The sequence below is a fragment of the Eucalyptus grandis genome, chromosome 8 (genome assembly GCF_016545825.1).
Source record: "Eucalyptus grandis isolate ANBG69807.140 chromosome 8, ASM1654582v1, whole genome shotgun sequence".
Classification (NCBI taxonomy): Eukaryota; Viridiplantae; Streptophyta; class Magnoliopsida; order Myrtales; family Myrtaceae; genus Eucalyptus; species Eucalyptus grandis.
The window spans coordinates 60,023,567-60,048,542 of NC_052619.1; the positions used below are offsets into that span (position 1 = coordinate 60,023,567).

The 24,976-nt window shown below is 39.7% G+C and overlaps 1 long non-coding RNA gene across 6 annotated transcripts; it reads right to left on the minus strand.

Moving 5' to 3' along the window:
* Positions 1-17,664: 17,664 nt before the first annotated feature.
* Positions 17,665-23,685, minus strand: LOC120286814. 6 transcript variants are annotated; one of them, XR_005545524.1, is made up of 6 exons: positions 23,456-23,685; positions 23,260-23,381; positions 21,265-23,176; positions 18,775-18,888; positions 18,525-18,666; positions 17,665-18,028 (listed from the first exon to the last, which is right to left on the minus strand). It is a non-coding gene; the product is annotated as an uncharacterized LOC120286814 (long non-coding RNA). The 6 variants fall into 6 exon arrangements; XR_005545523.1 differs by having other exon boundaries at positions 17,665-18,051; XR_005545522.1 differs by having other exon boundaries at positions 17,665-18,372.
* Positions 23,686-24,976: the final 1,291 nt, after the last annotated feature.

The following is a 24,976-nucleotide window of genomic DNA, read 5'->3' on the forward strand; positions in this document are numbered from 1 at the left end:
GACATCCTGGCGGGACCGGACATCATTGAATGTCGGCGAATGAGATCTGCCTGGGAATGATTCTGATGCCGTTAACACTTATGGTCCAGCGCGTGCCCGTCTTTCGAAAAGGACGTTCCGCTTTAAATGTCGCAAGTGACGGGAAGTCGCTAAAACTGTCCGATCAATCATAGATATTTCCTCTGTCCGGTGGGCCCAATTACTTATATACATAAAACCGATTTTCTGACGGCACTATCTGTTGAAAGAGCAAACATTATTGCCAATACGGAGGTAGGTGGGGAAGGCGAGTCTGGGGGCGGCGCCTGTGGCTCAAATTGAATGCACAAGCTTCACCGCCCATTCTCTGACCTTGGCCTTATGCTCACAAACACTCGTCAATGCTCGAGCACGTGGGTCGGATTAGGCTTGGTATTCCTCGGGACACGACCGATATTGCTCTTTTTGATTTCAAACCGAAACCTTTCATCTTCTTTGTAGGCAATTGCATATGGGGACGATCTGAATTTTGTGTTCTCTTCACAAATCGGTAGGGACATTTACATGCTGACTTACTAAACACAGGTAATTCCTTAAAAGGCTTAATAACGAAGGCAGATCCTCCAGGCGAGGTGCCGCGTGCGTTTGGTGGGACGTCAAAGGTCTCTCCAAACAGTCAGCGCTGTCCACGTCTGACGTCCGTTTGTTGACCCGTCTCCCACTGCACAAAATAACAGGCTAGATGCTCGACTCTAGCAAGCAAGATCCACAAGAATTCGACCCGATTCATGTGCTTTAAATGGGGGGAAAAAGAAAAGAGAACGATGTGATTGGATCTCTGAGCTGGTTTTGCTTTACGATGTGTAGGGACTATATTCCCTTGCACCATTTTTCGTGACAATCATCGATTGCTGCGATAGCAATACCAATGCGGGTCAAGAATGAGGTTGCTTTGGCACTGATCAAGAGCTAGTAGTGTTAATGTGATGTGATATGGCTTCATTCTCACCATCCTCCTCCCATCCAAAATTTAAAGTTTTTACTCGATCTTGCTCAGCATGCTTTCATTTCGCTCCGGAGATTGCTTTCAAGGACCGATGGATGGGCATTTATTCTCATTAGTACAATGAAAGAGTAGGCTTTTCGCTTGCTACGTCTACCACGCCAACTTATCGAGCATTTAAGCGTCACAAAACTGTTTCAAAGATCTGTGTTGAAGATAACGATGACATCAAAGTATAAGCGACTGTGACTGGACCAAGAATGGTCGGTAGTGTTTATGAATGAAAGAAATTGAGGGATGCCCGCATGACAAATTTAGTATTGCACATTTTGCATGCGATACAACGCCTTTGAATTTGGCTATGTTTTTTGGTGGGAGTTGGCTTAGTTCCATCTTCTATGTTAAGTTATTTTTTTCCGACACGGGACGACATTTCATATATATTGTCCTTCTAAATCATTCCCTTCAAATGTTCCAATTTCTCCTCGATCTAGTTCAATGTGCTTTTTTGTTTCCGCCCCCAATGAAATGGTTATTTTAACAGGTGCATTGAAAAGAATAGGGCTTCATTTCAAATAGGTTTGTTATATATACTACGAGTTCAGGAAATCTCTCAATGATGATAGTTAAGAAGTCTAGAAGGAAAGACCTCTCTACAATTGATGGGATCTGAAAACTTGATGCTATACACATATATCCACTTTCACCTTTCCTCTGGCAAGGAAAGATGGAACCTGCAACCTTTCAAGGATGGTGGGCCGGCTTTTAGTGACAATGTTCGATAGATTACTAGGATCATCGAGATCAAATTTGCGACTTCGAATTAAACGATTTTCCCGATTGAGATATTATATCATACACCCCATAATATAATATATCCACCATTTTGGGAACATCACTGTAGAAATGATAATGTTATAATCCGCTTAATCATGTGGAAAAGGTTGTGTGCAAGATAGGGAATCCAGATTGGAGGATCTATGTCACTCAAGCTACCGTTAATGACTTTTCCGACTAATCTTTTTTTCTGCCTATCCTTGATTCTTCGGTTGTGAGCACTAAAAATCGCTGTCGGTTGCACACTTAAGTGAGAGCTAAACATCACCGGTCATACACTTAAGCTTAATCATGTCGAAAAAAGCTCGAGTGTATGATCGGAAAGGATTGAGCCTAAATCCCGAAATTCCCTTATATTAAAAAATTGAACACATACCGGTAAGCAGTGATTTTAACGGCATCCCATACGAAAAACAAAGAAAGGGGTCGACCGGAAGGCAGAAGGATGTCGGTTTTCGAGGCTTTCCTCAAACAAAAGAGAAATATTCATTCAGGACCAATGTTACGGTTGTTCTACTAAGGAGTCTCAATCACCCGTAAGCGACACTAGGCGGAATGATATGTAGAATGAGCAGGTAGGTGAGGGCGTGTTCAAGTTGATGCTACATTAAAGTTTTTTCCAGTTGGATCTTTGTCATTTTGGTTTGAATCAGGACTTAAATTTTTCGAGCATTGGATGGACGAGCTTGTAAGTGTGAATGGCGCATGATCCCGTCTCTTGGTCTCTCATCAAAAATAGAATGGAGCGGTCCCAAAACATTAAACCTCGTCCTCTCGCTGTTCGTGTGATTGGCCTCATCTCTCTGTAATAACCCACTTACACTAAGATGAGGTGATGTGTGTGTGTGTGTGTGTGTGTGTGTGTGTGTGTGTGAGAGAGAGAGAGAGAGAGAGAGAGAGAGAGAGAGAAGCACGATAAATCCGGACGGAAACATGCACAAAGAAATTTGATACGTGAAAAGAGTACCCTTTCAAGCATACGTTCGTGATCTCAGAAACTCCATGTTTAAATTTCTATTTAATCATCTACATATTCCATTTTCTTCTTTCCATTTCATATTATTTCTATAATTATATGTTGTTATATAACTGATTTTATCCCAAAACGTTACGTGTGTCCGTAAATATATATAGAGGGAGACACACACATATACGTAGACACACTCCCACAAGTCTAGTTAAAGGGTCGGTACTGTGCTTGGGATTTGGTTTAGTTAAGGAGAATGTAGAAGAGAGAAATAAAGAATTTTCAGTGTATTTCGATGTGTAATCATAATGAATACATGAGCCTATTTATATGCTTTACTGCTACGAACCTCGTGTATGTTTAGAACTCGTTGGATTACATTGGCTAGAAGCTCAAAGGGGCGCTTGTCAATGGTTTGGATTCTGTTGGCCGCGGGCCGCAATGGTCTAGTTGAGGTCAGCCGAAAGTTCTAGGTGTGAGCAGCTAAGATAGATTAGTGATAAGAATTCGTATGTTACTACATGAATAGTCTAAACCTCTTCCTTTTTTCCTCAGACGGAAAAAGAGAGGTCGTGACAATCATTGCCCGTTGTTCTACATCACTTACTTATACAATTCTTCCAATCATGTCTCGAGTTCAACTTATTCAAGCCATACTCGAGTTCAACTTATTCAAGTTATATTCAAATCATATGGCTTTTATCATGCTAGCTGATAAACTCATGTGAAACTTTTGATTTTATCTTGTAGATAAGGAAAAAGAAAAAAGCTTAAGCTGTTGTAGCCATGAAATCGTCATAACATAGTAATATTAAGCACAGATGAGGATAGTCTTTTGGTTACATTTGCCTGATTGGGGAGCTAGCAAGCAAGCCACTTTCATTGGTCGAAAAGCAACGGACTTGATCTAGGGCTAATAATCTATTGAACACCATCTCTAGGCCATGCTCATTGCCTACGTTATCTATCAAGAAATCAAATGAAAAAGAAGAAACTAGGGACACGTGGGATTTGGTGAATTTAGTAAAGGCCATGTCACACCCTAAAACTACAAAGAATTGGGATAACATAGTCGTCCTTCCACACGAAGGACGCAGCCTCAAACATAACCAATAACCTGATATCGACTTATATATATCTCAACCATATATATATACACATCAGATAAACTAACAGATTGGTTGCAACATCAAAGTTTCTATAATCCACCAAAAAGAAATTTACATTCAGAACTCAACTAGTCCAACCATTAGCAAGGATTATGTGCACCACTTCCTTAAACCATATCCAAAGATAGAACTCCCAAAAGGTTTCCCAGCAGTACTCTCGTCCTACTAGTTGCTAACTCTGGGACCTGAAAACATGGAAGATGAATGGAATGCGCAACCACAACTCAATGAGTAGTACATACCATAAAAGCATATCAAACTTCCACATTACATATTTAAAACTCAAGACATGGCCCATTATCGCCAAACAAAAATATAATAACTTGCTTAAACAAAATGCGTTATATGTTATCTCAACATAACTATATCAAATAGCAAAATTTCTCATTCATCCATAATAACAAAACAAGTATCACCAATTTGATTTAATAATTGAATTCATCCTATCTCATATTGATGATTCATTCCATGCTTAATATCCAAACTCAAAACTCTAGAGGTGGCTCTCACGAAATTACGTTATCATGTAGTACTTAGCCCTCGACCACATATAGCAATAGTATAAGGCTCTAGAAGTGACTCCCACGAAGTTACGTTATCATGTAGTACTTGGCCATTTACTATGCATGTCAATAATGCAAGGCCATAAAGGTGGCTCTCATGTAACTCGAGTTGCCATGTAGCACTTAACCCTTGACTACAAGGCCCTAGAGATGACTCACACGGAGTTTCGTTATCGTATAACACTTAGTCATTTACCTGTTCACAACACATTTGATTTCCTTAGCATAACACATATCATCTTTCAATAGTCATCACATAATCACATAAATCAATTGTACCAAAACAGCATGCATAGAATCATCTCACAATAACTCAAAATTATCGAGCACTATATCCATCTTTATATAATAAATAGGTCATCACTTCCCTACATAAATATATGACGATTACTCTTACCTTAGTACATGAGTTTCACAAAATCAAAAAAAACATTAGTACTACTCACTTGGGGATGCCCCAAAATCAAATGACGTGTGTTATTTGATCCTTCGATCTCGTGATCCGAGTACTTATTATAAAGTTAAGTCGACTTGGCAAGACATCTCTGGCATGCACGTGCCCTCCCTTCCCTCCTCCTCTTCTTCATTTCTCTTTTTTGGTCGAGGGAGCTCTCAACTGCTTTTTAGCCGAGCCCTCCCTACTCTCTTCTTTTTACTTTATTGAATTTTCAACTTTTTTTTTCTTTTGGGCCCCATCAGCCAAATATTATAGGTGGAAACTCAACACGTGAATCGAGATGACTTCTAACCAAAAAATAAAAATAAAAAACCGAGATGACTTGTCACATCAAATTCAATTCTCACCCCCCCCTTTTTCGCGATTGATTGATCCTTCGAGGCGCGCGCCCCATGGGAATTTCAGATACGTGATTTCACATTCAACATGTTTTTGGAGACAGGCAAAAGAAAAATAAAATAATGTTTAATCAAAATATCCGGAGGCCATTGCCATCCGTGTTAGTGCTTAATAAAATGGCTCGCCAGCTAATAAAAAGACACGATACATTTTATTATGGTTCGGCGGAGCTCATGACCGATAGCCGGTGGGCTTTTGACCTATCAGAAATTAGAAAATTCTTCGCGTGCCGTCCGTCAATTCCTTCGATCTATGAACAAGTATTGCTTTTGGTTTGTATGTCTCAACGACAGAAGACGAACTCAGCCATGTGAATTTAGTCGCTTATACTATGATATCAACATTACCCTTTTTGGACGAGGTACGGTACTAATTGTGCTAGACTTGCATATGTTGCCTTGCCCTTGAAGCCCCAATTCCCACGAGTGCTTGCTGGACACGTGTGGTGTTGTTTTTTTCTAAACTCTTAAGAAGTCTTTCTTATTTTAAGAAAATAGTCAGCAAAATCTCAGTCCGATCTAATTTAAAATTCATATGTATCTTCATACATATGAATGTGCCTAATCAAATGCAGCTTTTCCTACTAGGGGTGCAATAATGGATGACATACTATACAATCGAATGGCCCTTTTGTGCCTCATGACGACTGATTGGAGGATGAGAATATATTCGGCTTTTAATTAATCTTTTACTTATATGCACATGGGAGATTATTAATTGCCATGAATGCAGACTTCTAAAACCGAATCCCAAACAACATAGCACCTTTCTCATGTGATGTTGTCTTTAGGAAGAAATCGGTTTTGTTTATTACCTTTTGAAAGCTTAGCGTATTTCCCTGAACTCTCAGCTACCAACTTTGATATGCCACTTTCTATTTGTGGTTTAGGAAAAGGTGCTGGCCAGATCTGAGTTTAGTCAGAAGATAATTTCTTTGTTTTATCAATCAATGAATCTTTATGCCGAATATGTCGCCATCCACCGAAATTATTATGCAAATTTAAGACCTTACTATCATCTAGATTAATCACGGTAAAGATTTGGGTACCTTTGCTATCCCGAGAAAATGTGTAGAGAGCCAAGGCCCAAGACATACGCGGATCGCATTGCGTTTTTCATTCATTAACAGTATTGCCTTTTGTTTTTCTATTTTTTATTTTAATGCCTCAACGATTTACACTGCTCCAAACTATGCGTCCTAAATCACATCCACATATTTTTTTTTCGTGCCATCATTATCCCACCAAAAATCTTAAACTACACACACTATAATACATCTACCTTCAATTTTTTGTGACACTAAAAAGTTCAATTTATATCCACCATGACATATTTACTGTAAATTTTTTCTTGTAATATAAGGAATACCAAATTTATCTTTGTACGATACATTTACCTCATTAAGGTTCAATCAAATGAGGTCCTAAGCAAGACCTTAAAAGGCTTTGACCACCAGAAAAGTCTGGATACAGCCAGGAGAAGGCTAGAAAAAGATATTCTCCCCACCGGGGGCACCAAGGACCCCATTACGGGAATTCCTCGCCCCCCGGCTGGAGAAGAGGAAGCTGACTACTTAAATGCGAGGCCCGCCGCCACCCGGGCCCCTTCTGGGGGCCCGAAACCTTCATTGAAGAGGTTTAGCCTCGCATTTAAGCGGTCAGCCTCCTCTTCTCCAGCCGGGGGGCAAGGATTTCCCGTAATGGGGTCCTTGGCGGGCCCTCCCGTGGGGAGAATATCATTTTCCAGCCTTCTTCTAGCTATACCCAGACTTTCTTAATGGTCAAAGCCTTTTAATGACTTTTCAGCCAAAACGACATCGTTTATATTTCGCTTAACCAAATCTTGATGAATGGTAAATATATCATATAGATACAGATTTGTTTATATAATATACAGATTTTTTTATATAATGGACATAATTTGAGATATTTTAAAACTCTTTTCCCCGATCTTTTTGGAACGAAGTTTTCCCCGTCCGAGGCAGCTCAGCGCATTCATTGTCCTAGACTTGCAGTTGTTGCCCTTTCTCTTCAAGCCCCACTTCACACGAGTGCTTGCCGGACACGCGTGGTGTTGTTTTATATGTCATCCCTACGGTAGGGACCCTACCTAAGAAAATAGGCAGCAAAATCTTAGTCGGATCCATTTCAACGAATTTGAAGTTACAGAACATAGTGGACATTATTTGCACTTGTATTGTCTCTTTTGTGCTCATGCTGTGGTCGTGCTGCTTTCCTATCAGCAGAATGTGCGCTAGGGATGAGCGATTTCAAGCTCTATACAGATTTCACTTAAAACCTGGAACATATCCATTAAAATAGATTTTTCATTTTCTAAAACCTGGAATTATCTCACAGTTCCAGCCTCCAAGTCATCCAAGTTCCATTATTAATTAAACGATTGTAGTTAATTATCACTTTTAATAACCACCACTTACTATTACAATTCACTAACCATAACTTATATTTAGAAACACGAAAAATACGAAACATTTACTAAGGAAAAGTCTTAGTCATAAAATGGAAGTTCGGACTAGTGGTTTCAAATTATATATTCATCATTGAACGCTAGAAAATATTGGAGGATCGCGCAAATACATAGACCAAGAAAAATACAAAAACTTATTATAGGTTTTAGGTTCCAAGTTCTAGGTTTCAAACTTGTCAAAATTGGTTCTCTTGTTTTTGGAACCTGAAACCAAGTAGGTTCTCACCGATACGATTGTCAAGTTCCAGGTTCTACTATAGAGCCGTGCTCACCCCTAATGTGCATTGATTTATGGACAGTTGTTTCACATTTGCCACTTACTGGAAGACCTACTAACCATACATCCAATTCCTAATAAGTCACTTTCGAAGGAGTTATTTGATGAAGACTCAAATTATAACATCATTAAATTAACTCACTAGAGGCATTGTTCGCTTTGGGCAATCCTATACCGAGCCAAGCGATTTTGTCCTTTGGCACGTAGGCATACACTTTCCCAGGAATTCACCCATTCTAGTAGTGCTCTAGCAAGGACTTGCTTAACTTTAGAGTTCCAAAGTAAAGCTTGACATCGCATCAAAAGACACTTATGTGAATTAATTCCACTTTTCACATATATATTGTAGAATTGCTCTCTCAATGTTCAGTGCATAGTTTGATTCACATATATATTCCGATTTTCACATATAATCAACCATGTGTATGCATGTTGCTAGTGCAAAAATGATTTACATAAGTTGGGCACCAAATAAAAATATAAAGAGAGAAACCTGAATATCAAATGAAGTAAACAGATATTATTTAGTAGCAAATCGTACCAGAAAAAAAAAATTAGGAACGAGAGCCTTTAGGAATTATTACTCATTACTAAACATAAGCAAGTCTTGTGCCTTTGTTGCTAATCATTACTGTTCACAGCGAAATAGCGCGTATCTTCCAAAGTAGATGTGATGGAATGGATATCGTCAAAGGTCAAAGAGTAAAAATAAAAAAATAAAACCCAACGCCTCAGGTTTTTTATTTTTCTAAATTGCCTCAGTTAAAAAGAGTAGATTTAAACTTCCTCTTAACAATTTATCCATAAGAAAAGTATTGGATTTCTATTACGCACTCCCAACACAGACAAGCCATTTTTAAGACAACATGAGCTGCACCTATCTTAGTAACTTCTGCTTTGTCTTGATTCTTTATGCTATTGATGTTAATTCTCTTGATCTTGTAAGTCGTGCATTCGGCTCTTGACCCATCATGGATAAGGTTTTCTGGGTCTGACCTTTTTTTTTTCCTTTTCCTCATAAGTGGCACTCATTTTGCCTATATTCATGAAGAAATTAGCCTGCTATAGCCTATATATTTCACGTAAGTGTCTCTGAGTTACCCCGAGTGTTTGTTTTTCTGTTCTCAATTATTAAACTCCATCGAATGTCTTAAGGAACGTTTCCTCCCCAACACACGCATCTCACCGAGATGTAGACCTGTTTTTGGGTTATAAGGCTTACTTAGTTTCATGTATGGATGCATTACGACCTTCTCAACTCCAGAGAGCTCATATGAAAAATTGAAATAAAATCATGTGACCGCAAAACATGATTGAACTAAGTCAGCGGCATAAGATTCTACGTGTACCAATGTCTGCTCATTAGGGAATACCGTACAGCAAATTGTGAGGAGACACCGAAACAATATTTTCACTAGACGGAAAAATTACTATATTTATTCAATGTACTTATCTTGGATCCTACTTGAACCATTGAGTTATGTTGGTGCTATACCAAATTAAATACGTGTGGACTTTGTTAATTAAACGAAGTGGATGTATATGGATGCATCAAAATAGAATCTCCACTAGTTGGAAACATTGGTCAGGGATTGCAATGACCAACAGACCGTATCTCTTCCTCTCATTTTTACCTTCATCCTTCTCTCGCAATTCTAAAGAATTTCGACTTTCTAACAAATTTCATTTTGTGCGTACACCGAAATGATTTATTCTACCTATGTGGATCATGTCGCAAAAGTCATGACCATATGTTGGCTGGCTATCTGGCTTTTATTCCGTTATTCCAAATGTTGCAAAAAGCAGCACAATCTTCTTTAAGTCAATAGTCAACATCTTCCTTTTTCTATGCATCAGAGGCCCAAAAAGGCACAGTTGAAGATTTATGACCCATCCACCAACCATTATTGTCAAATTAGCGTTTGAAAGTGCTCTTTTCACGTGTTTCTATTCTCCTCTAGCTGAGAAATGGGCAAACATGCACTCATCGGAGGAAAAGCTCTAATATATTCAAGTATTAAGAGAATATTATAAGTGTCGTCGATCAAGTGTTTTTTTTTTTCCTTATCGAAAATGGTGTCTTCATTGTTTTGGAGAAAATAATCATATTTCGCTATCTTACGTAGGTGCCATCTTTTAGAACGGAATATTCTCATATGTCCCGACCAAGTGACATGTCCCTTGTCCAAATAATATGAAGTACTTCTTACCTTCAACAACATATCGTAAGATTTTGTGACATCACTGCCTGACTGTTCTACAAGCTTAAGCTGTTAAATGAAAACATGATTTATCATTTAAATATCCTAACACCCCCTCTCATGCTTAGTTTGGTCTTTTTGTCTATAAAGATGGAAATTTAATTTAATTAGGGAGGCAAATGAGAATTGGGCTATTAGATGTGAGATTTGGAGAGATAACAGCCAACTATTCTAAAAATTTAAGCTATTATATGAGGGTGTGACTTTATATTTACTTACTCCAATACTCCCTCTCGCGTTTGGTCTAGTCTTTTGCCTAGTACTAAGTGTGAAAATTTAATTAGGAAGGCAAATGGAGCTTAGTAAGATTTGAACTCATGACCTCCTAGGCTCTAATACCATGTGAGATTTTGTGGGACTCACTTTTACTGTTCTAAAAGCTTAAACTCGCTAAATAAATACATGGTTTATTATTTAAATATTCTAACACATATACACATTTTCATTTTGCCCAAGACTTTCCCAACATATGAGGCAGCAACAGTCGTGAATTAAGAGTTGTATTCACTATTCATGAGTCATGGGTTATTACAAAATATAATCAAGTTTCTTTGGTTTCGGATTTGTTCAATTGATATTCACAAGTCTATCAGATGGATACAACGGTTTCAATTAAGCAGATTCGAAGTCTGTTCAAGGACTTGTTAGATTAAGGCTCAATTGGAAGGGGAAAAAAAAACATGATAGTTTAGGGACCAAAAGTAGTCCTTTTCCCTTTTTAGAAACAGAAGACACGTCTTGGCCAAAACTTTTCACTTCTAATTGCGGGCTCATGCCTTGCTGAAGGGTGAAAATGAAAGCTCTTGGATGTTGATAGGACCCTTTTGGAGTGCCAAAGAATCGTGCCACCAGATGTGAACGGAGTTAAGGATGGAAAGGACAGCTTAAGAAGGAAAGAACACGTTCGTGCACGTTCACGTGCCGCAACTTGACTTTTTTGCCTGGCAGGTAATCAAACTTAGTGTATAGTTTTCCACCTAACCTCTTATTATACGGGTACGCGTGAGAGATTTACTGTATAGATAGCAACCTCGCAAAAACCATATCCGGGTCAAAAGCAACCCGCAAAGCGAAATGGAAAGCGTGTGGAGCAAGAAGAATTTGAAAGCAAATTACAGTTGGAAGCAATATCAACCTCACATTAATACTAGTGGTCCCTGATCAGTTCCAAAAGAATGTGTATCAACCGCCTTTTGTTAACCCACATTTGTATGGTAATTGCAATAAAATTGCTTTCTTTAAGGGGGTTTTGGTGAGATAATTGTCAGAGCTATGACTTTGGAAAAACACATTCAAGAAAGCACAAAAGCGAACGACCTTATCCCACCCCGTAAAAAATCTCATAAAGCAAAACCATCACATGGATTCAATCCTTTCTTTCTCATTATTTTGCCAAGAACAAGGACAACAAACATCATAATCGGGGCCCAGCTCGCATGGCCGCTCAGAATGCTAATGGTCAAATGGTACATGGCAGCTTCCCCTCTGGGATTGAAGAACAAAAAGGAAAAAAAAATGAATGAGATTTGACCAATGCTACACGCAACGGCATGGTAATTGTTCTCTAGATAAGATTTCACATCAGGACTTATCATTTGAGTTCGTCCCTCTAATCTGCTAAAGCTATATGTGAACAAACTGTGTATATATGTTCGTTGATTAAGCCTGTATTTGACTTCTTCTTTTTTTGGGTAATAGATATTCCTCCTGGCACAACCATGTGCATGTGATGACATACACGTCCTCGCATTTTACATTATCTTATTGAAACTTTATTGTAATTTCTAAACAATAATTCATGCTTCTTTAAATTTACAACCCTTCTTCTCGTAGAAATATTAAAATACGGGGCTGCCACTATTTTATTATTGTGACATGAATGTCACTATTGACATATTAGTAGAAATACGTAGGTAAAAATCTTAATGGATATCCAGCTAACAATTTTTTTCCAGAGAATTTTGTATATCTGTTAAGACTCAAACTCAAAGAAAATATTCCGAATCAACTAACAGATCAACCGGTCAACTGTCAAGGAAATTTATGTATCTTCAAGTTGCGATTGAAATTGTTCGTGGGCCTCATAGAGGTTAACTAGCAAATCGATCAAAAAGTTGTAACTTTCAAATTCCTTTTAATAGTAACATTTTGTATTTTCTTAAAGTTGCTAAGGAAGAGACTTTATAACAAAAAGTTGTTTTTCCATTCATAAACAATATCCTTTTTTTCTTCTATTTCTACAAACAAGCCAGCCGATAAAATTATATTTGTTAATATCGCTGGTCTGAATCAATTGATACTAGTGGTCCCTCTAGTCTGATTTCCTTGTATATCTCTTTATGATAGTACATTTGGATAGAGATTGATTATCATTTGGAGAAAGAGACAAGAGAGATGCAATATATATATATGGTTAATACCCTGAAAAACCCCAAACTAGTACAATTATGACAAATTTATCCCAAACTATTTTTTTTACTATGAAAAATCCCAAACTGGTACACATGTGACAAATTTACCCGACTGATTATAAAAAACCATAAACTAGTACATTTATGACAAATTTACCCCCAAACTAATTTATTCGACCGCAAAAAACCCTCAAACTGGTAAATTTGAGACAAACATACCATTCGCTAAATTGGATTAATATCACAAAAAAAAAATCACAAAAATTGTAAACCTGTGACAAACAGAGCGTAAAATCTCAAATTGGTATACCAATCAATTGTCACGTGTCATTTAACTTAATAATTTGACAGTAAAATTTAACGAAAACAAACGAAAGGTAAATTTGTCATAAGTGTACTAGTTTGGGGTTTTTGGTAATAAAAAAAATAATTTGAGTTAAGTTTGTCACAAAGTGTACCAGTTTGGAGTTTTTCAAGGTATTAACCCAGAAATTTAATGCATTAGCCGGAGGTCGTTGACTTTAGAAGACTCCACAATAGAGGAAGCGTCTTTTCAATCATGCTCTCATTATCTCAACCAAGCCATTTTTTTTTCTATTTAATCATCTGCATATATTCCATTTTCTTCTTCCCATTTCATATTGTTTCTAATATTATATGTTGTTATGTATTTGATATTTTCCCCAAAACGCTATATGTAAATGTGTGCGTGTATAGAGAGAGAGACACATATATACACACATGCACACGTATAGGGTCGTGCAACTCGTCTGAGAAATGTGCTGTGTTTGGGGTTTGGTTTGAAATGTCTGTACCGATGGTAACTAGCATGGTTTCTCATATTAAAAGCCTCTAATCTATCGACAGAAAGGGAAAAAAGGGGTCTTTCAATTCACAGCGCGTCGTTACTGTGCTTCTGCTACAAGGACAGATTTTAATCAATGCCAAGGCGGATGAATGGACAAAGACTTTGCTGACTATTTTTAGGGTTTAATAAAGCAACAGCACTTGTCCAAAAGGAAACTTATTCAATTCTTCGGAAAAGCCTCATTATAAAATGATAATGATAGCATGAAACTATAATAAGCGGTTGTGACGTGACCCATTTGAGAGGATATATGCTAACATTAGAGGCATAAAAAAAGAAGCCCCTCCTACTCATTTCGTCTCGTTTATTTTCTCCCTTTAGCCCCCTCAGTGTCGATCCAGACTTGTGTTCCCACCTACTTCAAATCCTCTCCTATCCCATCAGTACACACAAGTGCGAGAAGACCTAGCGCCTATAACATAACTCTCGGAGTGCGGTGTCGCCTTGTTTCGGCTGCTGGGATGCTATAAAACAGCCAACTCGGTGCATTTTCAGTCTCTCACCGTTAAACCCATCACGGATACAAACTTGTCTCCCTTTGAGTCGTCGTCCTCGTCGTCCTCCTGATACTTACCATTGTGTCGCATGTGTCGCCCCTGGAAGCTTTTTCCATCTCTCGGAGTTTGCCGACTGAGAAATTGCTCTGAGGGTTCTTCCTTTTTCCCCGCGTCAGGTGGTGCGACAAAGTCATGTGCCCCAAAGATGCTTTCGCCTATCGATAGGGATAGTAATCTGCTGCTGCTCCTGTCTTGGAAATTAATAAGGTTTCCTCGAGCGAACTTCCACCACAAAAACCTCTCGCCCCTTAATGAAAGGGTCCCCACCCTTTTCCCTTGTTTCGTTTTCTCCATCTATTTTGCAAGATTTAGCTGGGTTTCTCTGTCGTTATATTCCTTGAGGTACCTGAGCTCCATTTCAGCGCTCTCTCTCTCTCTCTCTCTCTCTCTCTCTCTCTCTCTCTCTCTCTCTCTCTCTACTCAACAATTTTGGCCCACCCATCTCTTCCTCCCGTACAGAAGGACCGCAAAGGGTTACAATGGTGGCTGGGATCAACAGCAAGTTATTCATCTTACCGACGCTTCTCTGGGGAACCGTGGTCAGACCAGAAGAGCTTAAGCCTGGGGATCATATTTACGTTTATCGGTGGGGTGGCCTGTACACACATCACGGTTGGTCATTCATCCTCTCTTTCCTTTTCCACTGATCTTTATCATTTTTTCGTAACATGGTTACCTGCTCGACTGAATCATTATTTGTTATCTTTCATTTTGCCAGAGGACAGTAGCTGTATGTGCTTGATATGATAGTTCGACTCAGCGATTGTTAAATCTTGCCCTCCAAATCGAAATTAGTTCTCATTTTTTTTCTTCTTTTTCTTGGTTTTTTACGCCCTTTCGTCTCCTTCTTTCAGTTGATCAACTCAACCCCGTTCGGTGGCCTTGGCATTTCAGCTGTTCTTGTTCTGGGAAGTGAGAACTCGTCATTTTTTTCTTCCTTTTCTTTTTCTTTTTTCCCTTTCGTCTCCTTCTTTCAGTTTTGTGACAGACGACCATTAACCCAACCATGAGATCGACTAAAAGAGGCTGTAGTTGTTGTGGTATCAGAACTTGGTCTGGGAACTGAGGCCTCGTCGTTCTCGGTGAAGCCCACCCACGCTAATTTGTTTGCCTTCTTCGTTAGTCCATTTCCACATCCGCGCATCCGGCCTCCCTGTCCTCAGCCTCATGCTCGCCTTCGCCAGCTCTCTGACTCACCGAGTCCTCGATGAGTACTCGAGGACTTTGAACGCCAAGAAGCCGATGCCACTCCCGGTGGGGCTCACCCACACTAATTTGTTTACCTCCTTCGTTCTTCCATTTCCAGAACCGCCCATCCGGCCTCACCCTCTCCTTTGCCGGCTCTCTGATTCATCGGATCCTCAACGTGCTCTCAAGGACTTTGAACGCCAAGAAGCTGATGGCGTTCTCGGTGGGGCTCACCCACACTAATATATCTACCTTCTTCGTTTTTCCATCTCGGCAGCCACCATCCGGCCTCCCGTCCTCAGCGTCGTCCTCCCCTTCACCGTGGACGAGCTCTCGAGGACTTTGAACGTGGAGAAGCTGATGATGTTCTTAGTGGCGCTCACCCACACTAAAAAAAAAAAAAAAAGTGGTGAAATGAGAAGCCAACCTCTGATTTTCCCCCCAGGCAATTCGAGCTATTGACATCAAATGATAGAAAACTATCCGATTTACATGGTTTCTGCTTTTCTTTTCATCTTCCTCAACATCTTTTCTCCTTGAGTCGTCTCTCTTTGAACATTTTTCTTCACATTTCCTGAAAGGTCGAAATTAGTCGGTATAAAAACGTGCCTCGGTTAAATCACATAAAAGATTGAAACTTTGTGATTCGTCATCATCGAAGTATATTCTCTATTAGTCTTTGATTCTCCAACACAAACACTAATATATTAGGATTCACTTAGACAATACTCTCTCACTCATCAACCCACATCTATTCACTTCTCATTCCCTATTAATAAGTTGATCATGTGGTAACTAATTGCAATGGGTGATTTGGACAACCGATTCTTTTTCTTTACGACACTTACTCAATATTGATTCTAATAGGAATTTACATTGGAGAGGGCAAAGTCATTCATCTCTTAAGAACAGGAGTGAATAAGACTTCTCTCGATTCCTTCCGGCAAGAAGGCGAGAAACTCTTTTCCCTCCATTCATATGCGTATGGGCGGCCACTTTTGGAGTATTGGCTGACACGGAAGGGTACTCGCACGACTTTACTCGATACCAAATCACCCGAGGAAGTTGTAAACAAGGCATGGGAGCTTCATGAGGGCGATAGTTTCGGAGCATACAACATCTTCAATAACAACTGTGAGCACTTTGCGACGTTTTGCAAGACCAACGTTCGGGCAAGCACACAGACAGCATTGATCAGTGCTTTTCAGCATTGAAGGTGAAGGAAGTCAGAGACTGAGCAATCAAATATTCTGCAGGGAATTAAACTCAAGTGAGCCAAGAACCCGCCCAACTTGCCTACGCAGGTGACCGACCAAAAACTTGCCTTCGCAGTTCATCTTTTTGCTAGCAATTATTGTCTGTCTTTCTGAGAGTTATTGTTGCGACCAGCAGTAAAAACGACTGAGAGTTTAGTCTTTTTTAACCAAAATAATATACAGTGAAATCACACTGTAATAGCGCTCTCTCTCTCTCTCTCTCTCTCTCTCTCTGTTGACTATTGTCATTTATTCTTTTTAATTCTTTACGCCGTCCCATCATGAGGCGATGATGAGGCCCTTTTACTGCATTCAATGAGGTACGGAAGAGAATAGACTTTTGAAGTGATAGTGGTGGGGCTGCACGAGCCCAAACTCCAAAAACAGACAAATCTATGACTGGACAGCTTTTTTTAAGACTTTCCTGTCCCTCTTGCAGTTCGAAGAATGTCCCTTACTGTAGTTTTGGCCCAACGTGCGGGTATCCTCGTTGTAAACGTCGTCAGAAACATTTCCTTATCAGATCTTGACAGCTGATCCTTAATAATGTCCGCTCCCCCCAGGATGCCTTTTGCTGTTTCGGTTTTTTTATGTCGAGGTTTGAGTGGTTGTCATTCCTTAAATATATAAACCTCGTTCAAAAACAATTAACATTTTTTTATTCAGCCTCGCAAACACAGCCTGCCTTACCAGGTGGTTAAGGCGTCACCCCACAGGAACCGTCGGCAGGCTTGCGTGGTGACTTCGGCCAAGGCAAGCAAACTTGATTGTTGAGCAGGCTAGAGCCGCTTGGCAAAATTCTTAGGCTCGGAGAACAGGGCCGCTTCAGCCATATCATGATGGCACGGTAGTGTCCCTCTCTCTATCACACTCACCACACACAAACAACATAAAACACATTTTGAACTTTAGGCATGGATGGGTCAGCCCAACGTGGGCCAACAAGCATAATCATTGGCCAAGCTAGTTCATACAGTAGAGATGATGAATCAGCAATGAACAGAGGTGATGGATAAAAAAAACCATGTCCAAGAAAGACGGTCGAGTTGGGTTCAATCATCTAGGAAACAGTGTTTCACATCAGTTGCAACTAATTTTTCCCCCAGTTTCCATGACTTCGTTCATCGATGGCAAGTGCTCTAACATGAATTTGCTAAACATGGCATCATGAATGATCAAACTAAGTCCAAAACGCAATGTTCTCTGCTATGATCGCCCCAAGCACTCAGAAAGCCCATCATATTACCTGTGGCTACATACTCGGGTGCAGTGTAGCCATAAGTTCCAGTAACCTGTGTCGTCGCATGTGATCTTGTCTTCATCTGGACCCTTTATTGCCAACCCAAAATCTGATATTTTAGCAGTTATAGAACTGTTGAAACAAATGCCAAAGAAAAGGTCAAAATGGATAGGGTCTCTTTTCTACTGCTAGTGTGATCTATACATGAGTATACTTAGGACAATACAGAGATAGTGAACTTAGCTTGAGCCAATGATTGTATCATAAACTAACTACAAAAAGAGTAGCTTGGGAAAATGCGCGACTATAACAAGCCCCCAACCAAAAAATAAGTAAAAGATACATGGCTGGCGAACCAGGTTTGAAGATGCTTTGCAATGATAACTCCTGTGTTTTATGTGAAAAACTGACCAGAATGAAAGCCTGAAAGCATAAGGTTTCCAATTCTTGATGCTTCCAGAATGGCAGGAGGAGATTGCAAAACAAGGATGTTGCAAACATATTTGAATTATTTCAGCACAGGAGAAGATTTTGGAACCAAATTTTATAGGTAACAACAATGTGGTATTGCTTCATTTAATCTAAGCAATGAACATGGAACTTACTAAGTCCACCAATATGTTTAGGGCTTCTCTGCAGATTATTTGCCTGTCTAACTGGTGCAAGAACGCAAGGCCTTTGGCTGCTCCTATTGCAAATTTAAGTTCAGCAGTGTGACCCATGGAAGTGGTTTAATGGCCAAGCCCCCTGCAGCAGGAAAGACACACGATTTGTATGGTACATTCAACCAAGACAAGATCATATTTACCATAAATTTAAAAAAACATGTATTTATCACCCAAAAAAGAACCTCACTTCCAAAGAGATGGTTCTTTAGGGTACCCTCTGGCAAGTTCATACTCCAAACAACATCCCATCAGCCTGACAATCCTCTGGATGAGATTTGCTGCCCAGGAAGTTCAACTCCAACTGCAAAAAGTCATCACTCTCATGTCAAAATAGGGTAAAACCTCATAATTTCACATCTGTTTTAGTATAATGAAGCAAACAGGCATCTCCCAAAGAAAAGAGAGGAGATAGAACGACCAATTTGTATGACAGGAAATCAAAGAAACCCACAAGGGCACCCTAAGAGCTATCTACTGTGGATGCACCCTACGAAATTAGATGATAGCAAATAATCTGAATTAAAACTGGGATGAAATATTTAATGATGCATTCTCACCCATGTTCAATAGTAAATCCCGACATGTGACCTGCATGGTTGAATTTCATATGCTAAGGAGTAAACAAATCTTACGTGCTCAACCTATTTATAAAGCAAGTAAACATCCCTCACATGATTTTGAAATTGGCAAATCCAATAGAGGATAAGATTTATGACAGTATGGGTGACCATGTAGAGTCCAAAACGCAGAAAAATACAAGCTCTGATATGCAACATGATAGAAAAGAATGCACTCGTCTTGAGTAGTACAAAGTAGACGTCCACCTTCCTAGAAAGACAATAGCATCTTGAGTGATGATCAATTTTGAAAAATTTAAATGCTAACTAGAATTATGTGGAGGTTAGGTCCTTCCCTCCTCATATATTTTCCTTTAAAATACTTGTATGTTAATAACACATTGACCTCCATTTACCAACTGATTCATGAAAAGTAAATGGCAGAATCTTATTCATTCTTTAAGGTTAATGTAGAAGAATAGTTATGTCCAGTTTCCCCTAAACTAGCATAAGTCTGGACTAAAACAATCAGGTTACCTCACTTTCAGGGCCGGCCAGCATAATTTTCCACAAATAAAATATCCTCACTAAGGATGGTTTTGGTTCCTAGGACTATGTGGAGAAATTCCAGAAGTGGCTCTAATGTTGTAATACTCATATTGGGATTTAACGTTTTGGGTACATTGCAGTGACATCTTCTGAGTTTAGCTTAAAAAGCACGGATATAAGTCACAATACTTTCTGATGCTGGGCCTAAAGTCCTTCTCTGAAATGCAAGAAGAGTCCCAACATTTTAAATTTAAAAGCTATCACAGACTTCACCGTAATAATTATAAACAAGGAACAAAATTCAGAAAACGTTTCTACTCCAGCACTCAAGAACCTCAGAGATAGAAGCTAAGCTGGCAAAGCTTCTTTCCTCCTTCTTTCCTCCACTTCTGTGCTGGTTAGCTGCTGGACAAACAGGCATGCAATATGCACCACACAACTTAGACATAATAACTGTAGGACAAGATTGTGGAATCTCAAGATTTAGCTCAAAAGCATGAGTGCTCACTTGAGGCATCTATAGATCATATACTCCTAGGATTTTACAGTTTCTTGCATTCTCACCACACACCCCGAGACAGCCATGCTCACTTGAGGCATCTATAGATCAAATACTCCTAGGATTTTACAGTTTTTTGCCTCCTCACCACACACCCCGAGACAGCCATGCTCACTTGAGGCATCTATAGATCAAATACTCCTAGGATTTTACAGTTTCTTGCCTCCTCACCACACACCCCGAGACAGCCACTCAAATGTGCTTTCCAAAGCAGATATGCCTTAACCATTTGTGTCTCATTGCTTTACATCCCGAAAACCTGTTCAGCAAATTGGTGAAAACAACTCTTCTTGAAATTTTTGACTACTTGAATCTCCAATGGCACATGTGTACATAAACTTATATAAGCCATGTATTTCAACCAGCACTGTGCCTGATATTTATTTTAGAATAAAGATAAAATAAACACTAGAAAATTAACGGCACGAGGCATAGGATTGGCAAATTTTTACTTATCTATTGCATGTCTGGAATATATCTACACTACCAGAAGTCCTTGAAAACATAATCTCAAAAGATTTTTTTTAGTGTTTTTATGTGGACTTGAACCACACAATGGAAAAGCATGGTGACTTTTCTCCAAGCTCTTGCATAGAATTGCTCGTGGTCATAGGACAAGTCACGGACCGTAAAATAAAGGATAAGAGAAGCAAGCACTGTCTTTTCCTAAATAATCACAATCCTAACAGAATAATCTGGACCTCATCATTGATCAAACCCCCAGAAATATGCATTCAGTTGGGCAATGACATATATTCTCCAAAGGAAGAAAGCAAATAAGATAGTGAGCTTCATATGAAATTAGCCACACAAAACCAGAATAACCTAGCAACAAAAGAGGCCACTAACATCTATCATCTCGTTCTAGTTTTTCCACAACAAATTTTGTATCTGGACACAGTTCTCCTCCTAGCATCATAGTAGAGTTTCTTGATAAAAATGCAACAGTGATTAACATTAAATACTGCAAAGCACATGCATCCCAAGCTTTCCTGAGGGGAACTAAGATTACCTTCCACTCTTTGAATCCTTGCATGCTCTCTGGGTTCATTTCATTTTTTTTTTTTAATGGCAATTGTAGTCATTCTTTTGCTCTGGGAAGACCCCTTCTCATCAAGGCAGTCTTTCAAGACTACCAAAACCACCATTGCTGAGAATTGTATCAGATCTGAAGCTTCTTGTTGCAACTTTTAGCTCTGCAAAACTAAAGACTCTAACTTCCAAAGTGAAGCAACATAACCATGTGGAAAAGACTCATTCAACCTCCCTCCCAACCTCCTGCTCAGGCCATCCTCAGAAGAGGATGAACTGCTTAACAATCGCAGCTGGTCCTCCTGTGACTACACAAGTGAAGAGAAAAAGGTAAAGAATTTGCTGTGAGCCGAACACAGGAGCTAGAGACGAGCAGGAACTTGAGTTATAGAGATGTCAGCGGGTGGGAAAAGAGTTAGTTAGCGAAGTTAGAATCTGAAGTTGTCAGTGGACAGGTGTATGAAGCATATTCCTTCATAATCTGCTTTGTCTGTAAGTTGAGGCTTGCATGAATTTCAGGATAATTCAGAAAGCAGGATGGCAATGACAAGTATGACATGCAGAACATCTATAAGATGTATAGTTAGGATTGCAGCTCTTGCATTGAAACTGCGACACAGTATTAAACATCCTTTTATCCTGAATGCTCAAACTGTTAGGCCTGAGTCCATCTGGGATATCAAACATGCTCCATAAGTACACCACGACCAATATGTTACATTCTCGTGACAAATACCTTCTTCTTCTTCTTCTTCTTCTTCTTCTTCTTCTTCTCCTCGTTCATATCCGCTCTCTCAATCATATTATTCTCATCTCTCGTCTCAATTTCTTTTAATTTTCTTTTGCCTCAGTATTCCAGCTAAAGCATCAAAACTTAATCTATTGATCCAATGAAATGTGCAAACCAAATGCAAAGGGTAACAAAGTCCAACCACAGGAGGAACTAAAACCAAAAGTCACAGAATTTCCTACTTGCTAACTCATATCCAACGAAAGCAACCAAATATCATAACATTAACCCATGGAATCACAATTTGAAGTTCAGAATTATAATAAGGGTACACCAAACACGTGCACTCTGAGGGCCGACTACCTGGAGATTACACCCTAAAAACGCACAACTCATGGTGAAAAGGAAAAGACATATAAAACAAAACAAGAGAGCAAGAAAGAATTGCAGAAGAAACAAGGAAATTACCAAAACTAAGAAACAAAGACAACGTGAGCCCAAACTCAAAATTCTACCAATTAAACAAGAAACAGATATGAAAAAATTGAGTAAATAACTTACTCGACTAATCTACAGACTCATTCAGCAACATAACGACCCCTACACGTCAATGAAAAGCTTGCCTATAGCAGAACAGTCATTGTTGTCCCCATACGGGGCATCTCGCGTGTCGAATTTGGTCACTGTCATCTCTTTCTTTACTGAACTCTGGTTTCAGCGAGCTTGTTTTCAAAATAAATTTTTTCTGGAAGTACTAAGACACCCTAAAATTTGGCTGACCCAGAAGATGGCCCAAGCAAGGTGAAAACCAACGCCAAACATAGTAACTCGTAATTGGTTCCAGCCGCACACACTAAACTTCAAAAGGCACGTTTGGCAGGTAAATTACTATCCAAAGGTACGTTTCTACCAGCCAATACTGTTTTGCCTCGGGTCAAGCCATTAATCTAAGCCACCCTGCGCGCTTTGGTCTATCGTTTGGCAGTTGAATTCCTATCCAAAGCTACGTTTCTTCACGTGGAGTGCGTGTCAGAATGCCACTACCCACAAAAGAAAACCTGCCCAAACGGAACATGATGCCTGATCCGATTTGTCCCCTATGCCGAAAAGCCCTGGAAAGGGTGGAACATCTTTTTACCCTGTGCGAGTGGACCAAAGTTATCTGGCTAGACCCAAGGATTGACATTAGACACCTCTCCACAAAAAAATTACTATAATGGATAAATGGGTTTTTGAGATACTGACCGAGGGATCTGATGCTCTGGGGCGAGATCTTTCGTGGGCATACTCAGGTTGATCTGGAAAACCCGGAATTCCTTTGTCTTTCAAGCGCACGAGATCGTTCCTCAGTCGATCGCGGACGACGCCTTCGCAATGACCCGAAGTTTGATCAGTCAGCAACCAGGATCGAGACTACCGGTAAAGGACAGGGCTTTCTTACCCGAGAAGAGGAAGCCGCCGGGCCGAGGCTCCCGGAAGCTAAACGCCGATGCCTGATGCCCCATGGGCAGGCGATAAATCGGAGGCCTCAATCGCCGGCGTTTGCGGAGACGGTCGAGGGGTTCTCTCGTCGCTGGCTTCGCGAAGCGAGCTCGCTTGGGCTCGGCTTCAATGGCGGAATCCCTAGCAGTTCGCGAAGGTCTCGTCTTCTCGTCTGAACTCGAGCGAAGCGATGAGGTGGAGCAACGACAGATCTGGAAGCTGAACTCCCAAGTGGACGGCTCATCAATGGTTGGGCTTTATCAAGCGAAGCCCATAGCCCATGGGACACCCGAAATCTAATTGAGCAATGCAGGGGCCATTCGGCTCGGTTAAAAGAAGTAACAAAAGTTGTCCATTCCCATCGAGAAGCAAATTGGCGGGCGGACTTGGATCGCAAAAGCCCATAGACTAGGGTACCTCCCTCCCAATTGGCTATATAAGGGTGCACATGACATTCTGTTCCAGAAATAGTTTCGGGAACATTTTCTGAATGTAAATAGATAATAAACAAAAATAATAGTTTAATAACAACATAAAATTTATACTCTAAAAATAGAAATTCATTTGATAACGACACAAAATTTCTTCCTTTTGGACGACGGTGTACCGAAAGATGGTGGTGACGGATGGCGACGCAATGCCGCCGATGGTCGGGCGATCGGCAAGGGCCCTGGCCCCTGCAACCTATTGATCGGCGGGCAACCGATGGACAAAGGTGGTCGGCGGCAACGAATGAAGAATTGGTTGACGAACGATGAGAAAAAAATTTATTTCTCATTTCTGTTCTAGAAAATAGAGAAGTATTATGATTTCTATTCCAAATCTATTTATGGAATATAAATCTATTCCAAAAATGGAATAAATTTATCAAACGGATTTCTATTCTAAAAACAAGTCTGGAATAGAAAAATTGTTTCTAGAATAGAAATTACTGGTTGTCATGCATCCCCTAAGCCTCCCCAACCTCTTTGCAATTTTTTATGTTTTGATGCAATATGTGGTTGATCTGCCTAGGGGTGATCGGGAATTGTCCACTGAGGGCTAGTTTCCAAAAATTAAAATCAAGAACCGCCTATTGATTTCATAGATCCACCTAAAAATGGGACCGCCATCCGGTCCGGTTCCCACGTTGAATTATGGAACTAGTTCCCAATCCCTACAAAATTGCGTTCATCAATTAATATCATGGCGAACCTAATTTCTATGTGGTCCTCTATAGCTTGTTTGGCCTTAAATTTGGGTTGAATTGCAAGCTATTGATTTTGATTAAGGATTGAAAATTATAGAACAAAACAAATTGATAATACCTGTTAGCTAATAAACTAATTTCTCCGAAGAAAATAGTGTAGTTCTCTTAGGCTTCGTTTGGTCGTCCAAATTTTTAACTTGCATAGGACTAGATAGATATGATATGAAATTCGAAGATTTCGCTATATTGTATCTATTGTTCCAATCACAATAATAAAATCGATATACTCAT